Source organism: Panthera pardus, unplaced genomic scaffold, assembly GCF_024362965.1.
Source record: "Panthera pardus isolate Hobbes unplaced genomic scaffold, ASM2436296v1 HiC_scaffold_12, whole genome shotgun sequence".
Taxonomy (NCBI): domain Eukaryota; kingdom Metazoa; phylum Chordata; class Mammalia; order Carnivora; family Felidae; genus Panthera; species Panthera pardus.
In genome coordinates this window covers 87,954,931-87,962,801 of record NW_026526677.1, presented here as the reverse complement: position 1 = coordinate 87,962,801, position 7,871 = coordinate 87,954,931, and the positions used below count along the sequence as shown (strand labels likewise).

At 42.7% G+C, this 7,871-nt stretch overlaps 1 non-coding gene across 1 annotated transcript; it reads left to right on the top strand.

Annotated features, from left to right (window-relative positions):
• The first annotated feature begins 1,571 nt into the window (after positions 1-1,571).
• LOC128776279 (U6 spliceosomal RNA) lies at positions 1,572-1,677 on the top strand. The gene has a single exon (XR_008421366.1). It is a non-coding gene; the product is annotated as a U6 spliceosomal RNA (small nuclear RNA).
• Positions 1,678-7,871: the final 6,194 nt, after the last annotated feature.

The window sequence follows — 7,871 nt, the reverse complement described above, 5'->3', positions numbered from 1 at the left end:
TTCAAGATAGCATTGAAGGAGGTGTTACAGAAGACAGAGGAAAAAGTATTTTTTGATCACGTTTCAGATTTCATCACTGTTTCACATATAGCATTTCTTCTGATTCTGTGACAACACTGTGAGGTGGGTAGAGTATCACAGTCCAATCTTATAGATGAGCAAACATGTCAGAAGGGTAAAGGGGTTTGTGTATAGTGAGTGGCAGGTGGGGAACTGAGCCTAGGTTTGTAGACTCAAAATCTCTTGTTCTTGTGCTATTGCACTAATAAGTAGTAACATTTTGTACCTTATCTCTCATTGTATCTCTTTTATATAAAACATTTTATATCTTATATATGTTATTTATCTTAGATCTTACCATTCTGTCAGCAACTCTGGGTGCTATTCTGATAGAAATAGAAAGACTATTTCTCCCGAGAATGGCATTTATATATTTATAGACTGTTTCTCTATTTATGATTTCCAATAAAACTTTTGGACATAAAGTTTTTCAAGAACATTATTAGGGACAAATTTAAGGTGATATTTTAGTTATTATTCTGGAAATCCTGTGATCACTTTGACTTTGTATCTCACTGATGACACCCCCATATCCATAGATGGTTCTTCACTGTATTGTTTGTTTTGGGGTGTTGAGTTTGATAAGTTCTTTATAGATTTTGGATACTAACTCTTTTTCTGATATGTCATTTGCAAATATCCTCTTCCATTCTGTCAGTTGCCTTCTAGTTTTGCTGATTGTTTGCTGTGTAGAAGCTTTTCATCTTGATGAAGTTGCAATAGTTCATTTTTGCTTTTGTTTCCCATGCCTGCAGAGACATGTCTAGTAAGAAGTTGCTGTGGCTGAGGTCAAAAAGACTTCTGTCTCTTTTTTCCTGTTGGATTTTAACGGTTTCCTGCTTCACATTCAGGTTCTTCATCCATTTTAAATTTATTTTTGTGTAAGGTGTAAGAAAGTGGTCTAGCCTAATTCTTCTGCATGTAGCTGTCCAGTTTTCCCAGCACCATTTGCTGAAGAGATGGGTTTTTTTTTTTCCATTCGATGTTCTTTCCTGCTTTGTTGAAGATTAGCTGGCCATACATTTGTGGGTCCATTTCTGGGTTCTCTATTCTATTCCATTGATCTATGTGTGTGTGTGTGTTTGTGCACACACACTCTCTTGATGATTACAGCTTTGTAATACAGCTTAAAGTCTGGAATTGTGATGCCTCCAGCTTTGGTTTTCCTTTTCAACATTACTTTGGCTATTTGGGGTCTTTTCTGGTTCCATACAAATTTTAGAATGGTTTATTCTAGCTCTGTGAAGACAGGTGATGTTATTTTGATATGGATTGCTTTGAATTTGTAGATTGCTTTTGGGTAGTATCGACGTTTTAACAATATTTGTTCTTCCAATCCATGAGCATGGAATGTTTTTCCATTTCTTTGTGTCCTCATCAGTTTCTTTCATAACTTTTCTATAGTTTTAAACACACATATCTTTTACCTCTTTGGTTAGGGTTATTCCTGGGTATCTTACAGTTTTTGGTACAATTGTAAATGGGAGGAAAACTTAAAAAAAACTTGGGTGGTTCTCGCTTCAACAGCACATTTACTAACATTGGAACAATACAGAGAATATTAGCATGGCCTTGCACAAGGGTGAGATGTAAATTTGTGAAGTGTTCCATATTAAAAAAAAAAAAAGCTTGGGTGGCTGTGCTGGGCATGAAGATATGCCCCTAAGGTTTCCTTGGGGGGAGGATTTGTTACCCTTGGTTCTAGGATTGATGTCAGTAGACAACCTTGAGCAGTCAGCCCCTTTGACAGCTGCCTCACCCAAAGGCACATCATTCCTGGGGATAGCCCACTTCCAATGACCAATTAAGGCAGAGGGTAAAAGTGCAGCTACTTGGGCCCATTCAGGCCAACTCTGAAGGGTTATTTGCTCCTGTGTTCCTTCTGGAGTCAGCTGAGGCTGCTGGACCCATATTGCAGTTGGATTTCTCTCTGTGCCCACTTCTGCTACCTTTCTCTCTGCTCCAGATGTGTGGATCCCAGAGGCATCCCCTACTTAACATCCTGAACCCTGCACTCTTTCTCACAGTCTACTTCTTGGAGAGCTTGAACTGCAACAGTTCAATTTATCTATGCTTCTTTTGGAGCAGGGGTTGGTAGTTTTCCATAAATGGCTAGATGGTAAATATTTCAGTCCTTGCATTCCAACCCTGCCTTTGTAGTGTGAAAGCCACCATAGATAACATGTGGATAAATGAGCATGGCTGTGTTCCAATAAAACTTTATAAAAATAGGCAGGTGGCTGGATTTGGCATATGGATGTAGTTTGCCAGAGAATTACTAATTGCTGAGAATTACAGATTCATTTCAGATGATTGGAGAATTCTGGAGAAGTCCTGATTAATTTCTTCATGTCCAATATTGCATAAGTTACAAAGCAGCTCTTTATTGTGCATACTGAGTGCTGAATGCTGGATAAAGCCAGTAAGATACACTCCTAACAGAGCTAACAGCCCATGAATACAGTTTCAACACAAGACAGATTTATGATCTAATGCTAGAAGGTACTTTTAGAGGTTGTCTTCTGCTTTAGGCAGAGTTGTTCCCCTTTAGCCTGGTTCATTAGCAGCTTGGCATCCCCTTCTCAGGATCCATGGAGATGGAGGAAGAAGACTCCCAAAGGGAAGAATGAGGGAAGGAAATGACCAAGACCTCTGCCAGCACTTTTGCATGTTATTTCACTTCCTTCACACAAACTGTGGGTATTAGCATCCCCATTTTGCATAGGAAGAGATTGCCTTGGAGAAAGTAAGGGGGTCTTCTCTGCACACCTTGTAAACAGTGGAACTGATTTTAAACCCAGGCATGTGGGACTTCAGAGATGATGCCCTTTCCACTCCCCCAGGCTGACCTGCCAGCTTGGCCTTGGACTGGAGATAGTTCTTTAAACCTGATCATTTCTGCCTAAGAGTGCTTGGCACAAAGAGCTGAATCCTGGACCAACTCTCATGGCTCTGTTCCTGGTGTTCATTGGAGGCTGAGTTTCCACATTCTTGCCATTAGCAGCCAGCTCTGAACTGTGGCATCTGATGAATTGAAGCTTTTGGATGCCTGGGCCTGGCTGGGTGGTGCTGGCTTTGAAGTTCACTTTCGACCCTTGCAGGTATGAGCATGGTGCCCCCCCCCCCCCACCCCCTGCACCAAGCCCTATCACCTTCGTTCTGTCAGGCAGCTGTCATCACCCCATAGGGCTTTTCTTCACAGCCTGTTGTCAGGAAGCTGGCCAACTCCTTGGGAAGGTGAGAGAGGAAATTAGGAGGCTGGGGGCTGGAGGGAATCATGCTATCACTATGCTCTTACCCTAGGGCTGATGGAAATAACACTGCTCGGGCAGCTGGGGAGATCTGGCTGAAGCCCAGGCTCTGCTGCACATCAGCAGTGTGGTCCTGGGTAAGTCCCGTAATGTCTTTGAACTGCTTCTCACCTGTATAAAGAGGGTAAATGTTCTGGCTTGCCTACTTACTGCATGGTGAAGTTGTAAGGATCCACCTGAGTGACACGTGAGAGAAAGCAGCTGGAGAAGAAACAGGGCATAGTTCAGTGGTTCTCACACGTCAGTAAGAATCACCTGGAGGCTTGTCAAAATGAGAATCCTGGGGCCACTTTCAGAGTTTCTAATTCAGTCGACCTGGGGTGGGACCTGTTCTTCAAGACCCCTTTCTTTTCTTTTCTTCTTTTTTTTTTAATATGAAATTTATTGTCAAATTGGTTTCCGTACAACACGTTCTTCAAGACCCCTTTATTTTCTTTTTTTTTTAATATGAAATTTATTGTCAAATTGGTTTCCATACAACACCCAGTGCTCATCCCAACAGGTGCCCTCCTCAATGCCCATCACCCATTTTCTCCTCTCTGCCATCCCCCATCAACCCTCAGTTTATTCTCAGTTTTTAAGAGTCTCTTAGGGGTGCCTGGGTGGCTCAGTCGGTTAAGCGTCCGACTTCAGCTCAGGTCACGATCTCGCGGTCCATGAGTTCGAGCCCTGCGTCAGGCTCTGGGCTGATGGCTCGGAGCCTGGAGCCTGTTTCGGATTCTGTGTCTCCCTCTCTCTGCCCCTCCCCCGTTCATGCTCTGTCTCTCTCTGTCTCAAAAATAAATAAACGTTAAAAAAAAAAAAAAGAGTCTCTTATGGTTTGCCTCCCTCCCTCTCTAACTTTTTTTTCCCCTTCCCCTCCCCCATGGTCTTCTGTTAAGTTTCTCAGGATCCACATAAGAGTGAAAACGTATGGTATGTGTCTTTCTCTGTGTGACTTATTTCACTTAGCATAACACTCTCCAGTTCCATCCACGATGCTGCAAATGGCATGATTTCATTCTTTCTCATTGCCAAGTAGTATTCCATTGTATATATAAACCACAATTTCTTTATCCATTCATCAGTTGATGGACATTTAGACTCTTTCCACAATTTGGCTATTGTTGAAAGTGCTGCTATAAACATTGGGGTACAAGTGTCCTTATGCATCAGCACTCCTGTATCCCTTAGGTAAATTCCTAGCAGTGCTATTGCTGGGTCATAGGGTAGATCTATTTTTAATTTTTTGAGGAACCTCCACACTGTTTTCCAGAGTGGCTGCACCCATTTGCATTCCCACCAACAGTACAAGAGGGTTCCTCTTTCTCCACATCCTCTCCAGCCTCTATAGTCTCCTGATTTGTTCATTTTAGCCACCCTGACTGGCGTGAGGTGATATCTCAGTGTGGTTTTTGATTTGTATTTCCCTGATGAGGAGTGACATTGAGCATCTTTTCATGTGCCTGTTGGCCATCTGGATGTCTTCTTTAGAGAAGTGTCTATTCATGTTCAAGACCCTTTTCAAATTTCTTTTTCATGAAGCCTTTCTTAGGTACTATAGTTCCAGCTGGTCTCTACTCTAAATGTGTAAACTGGGATGTCCCATGGTTTGTACTCCTGTGGAATGGCACCCATGGTGAGCCCAGCAGTGGCTGCCTGGAGTGCTCTCTTGGGCAGGATGCTGGAGCCACATCCTGGCTCAAGGCAGAGTGCCAGCACTTATTCACATAGGTGTAGACAGGGAGGTGGCAGCATGCATAATAGATATTTGTCATCCCTGACTTAGAGACTCTTGTGTATTTTCTGTGTGCTGGGCTTGTCTTTACAATTAAATTATACACTTCTTGAGGACAGATGCAATGTCTTTTACTGCTGTCTCTTCTGTGATACTTGGCTTCAAACAAATCACCCTGAGCTCTGAACTCCCTGAGCACAGGGCTGTCTGTGTCCTGCTCATTTTGACCTCCGAGGACTAGCACAGTGGTGCCAGGTCATGTTAGTGGCTGCAAATATTCTTTGCTCAATCAAATAATAATTTTAAAATACTGGAATAATGTTCCCCAAGTTTTTGTTCTGGCTACAATTTAACGACTTTCAATCTAATCTACATTATTGACACGCTCTCCACTATTTTCTTAAGTCCAGGCAATCAACAAACCAATAAATCAGGCCATGATTTGCAGTGTTTGTCAATTTTTGTGGTGAAAATACTTCTGCCTTGTTGATTTCGAGCTTCCAGAGTGACACCATTGAATACAGAGTTGGGAAGAGGGGCGCAGCAGCACACCCCTCTACAGGTTTTCCACTACACACACACATAGATGGAAATAACCTCCAAGCACAAGTAAATGTAAACCTATTAGGAAGTGATAGTTTTTGAATATTTATTACCTTTTAACAATATTACTGATTTGTTCGTAAGTTTGCATGATTTAATGATTAATAATGGCCGTGCTTGACACCCAGTCTGCATGATTCCTAAAACTGTAACAACTGGTTCTCGTGAATTCTCTTGAGCACACCACTGGATGAATTGGTATAGGTCTGCAGAAGTTAGGACTTTTTTGGTTGCAAGTAATAACAGTTTACCAAATAAATTGCCTAAGCTGAGAGGAATTATTTTGCCTTACAAAATTTATTTTTAATTTTTTAAATGTTCATTTATTTTTGAGACAGAGAGAGACAGAGCATGAGTGGGGGAGGGTCAGAGAGAGAGGGAGACACAGAATCTGCAACAGGCTCCAGGCTCTGAGCTGTCAGCACAGAGCCAGACGCGGGGCTCGAACTCACAGACCACGAGATCTTGACCTGAGCTGAAGTCGGAAGCTCAACCGACTGAGCCACCCAGGTGCCCCATTGCCTTACAAAATTTAAAGCATACAGAAGGGTAAGGTATGTCTGGCTTCAGGCCAGGTGTCTTTAGGACCTGTTCTTTTTTTCTGTCAGCTTTTCTGTCTTCTACGTGATGTCAAGTTGCCCACCTACAGCTCAGGCCTCCTTGTCTGAGGTTTCAGTCATCCAGAAAGAAGCAAGGCCTTGGCCTCACTGCTTCTGTTTATGTTCTCTGTTTGTCCCTGGGCCAGGGTCCAGGGCTGGGAAGTGTGAAGCTCTCTGCTGGGGACTCAGTTGTTTCTCCTCACCATCAATGCATATGTTGACACTCCACCCTCCCGTGTGATGTATGAGGATAGGGTTCTTGTGATGAGATTAATGCCTTTATAAGAGAGCTTTCTCTTTCTGTCAAATAAGGATGTAGTCAGAAGGCAGCCATCTATCTGCAAGCCAAGAAGAGAGGCCTCACGGGGAACCAAGTTGGTTAGCACCTTCATCTTGGGCTTCCCAGCCTCTAGATGGTAAGAAATAATTTCTTGTTGCTTAAGCCCCCCAATCTATGGCATTTTGTTATGGAACCCCACACTGACTAAGGCTTTTCTTCTCCAGGCTGAACCTGACAGATCCAAGCATCTGGACTGAGAAAGGAAAGGGGTTTCCTCAGAGGAAATTCCAGGTATCATTACTGGAAGGGTGATTGGAAGCAGACAGCAAAACAAACATCCATCATAAGTTCTCCCTCTCTCTGGGCAGAAGAAATAGTTTCCTGGCTCAGAGGGTTCAGGTGTCAGGACAGCCTTTCTGGATATATGATTGGATCACTCCTTTTGTGTATAAGGGGGGAAAATAGGAGAGGAAAAGAATAGAAACCTGATAGGGTAGCCACAGTCTAAATATTCCATGATTTGAGGGCTTGATTTTTTCTTTTTAAGATTTTTAAAAGATATCTTTAAAAGATAATTAAACAGTTAAAAAATGTTTATTTATTTTTAAGAGAGAGAGAGAGAGAGGCAGGAGAGAGGGAGACACAGAATTCAAAGCACATTCCAGGCTCTGAGCTGTCAGCACAGAGCCTGATGTGGAGCTCAAACTTACAAATCATGAGATGGTGATCTGAGCCAAAGTTGGATGTTTTCCTGACTGATCCACCCAGGCACCTCTGGGGTTTGCTTTTGACAGGGGGTTCAAGGCAAGCCACCTGAGAATGTGCCACTTTGGCATGTGGATTATTTCAAGCTTATGACAATCAAGGCCCAAAGGACTCAGGAAGAGCTTTATACCTCTCCCTTAACTGCCTAAAAGAATTTAGTTAGGGGATCTGGTCCCAAAGAGGGCTATCACCAGAGATAACCTCAAGGTTGGGCTAGGTGTGGTAGACTGGGGTAGGGGGAAGGGGCCTGTTTGGTCAGATTCCTCTCTGTGTTCTATTGTCTGTGCATGGCACAATAAACTTTTTTTTTCCACCAAACATTTGCTCTTCCCACCTTCCTGTGAATTGTCTTCTTTCCCTTTGAAGCTCAAGATTCCTTCCCCCTTCTCCTTAGCTTAGGATGGCATATAAATCTCAGTTGCTTCACTTTCTTTGAGCCTCATAGCTTCAGGGTTTCTGGATGTAGAAAATTAAATTTGTTTTTCTCCTATTAATCTGTGTTATGCTAATTTAATTATTAGACCAGCCAAAGAACC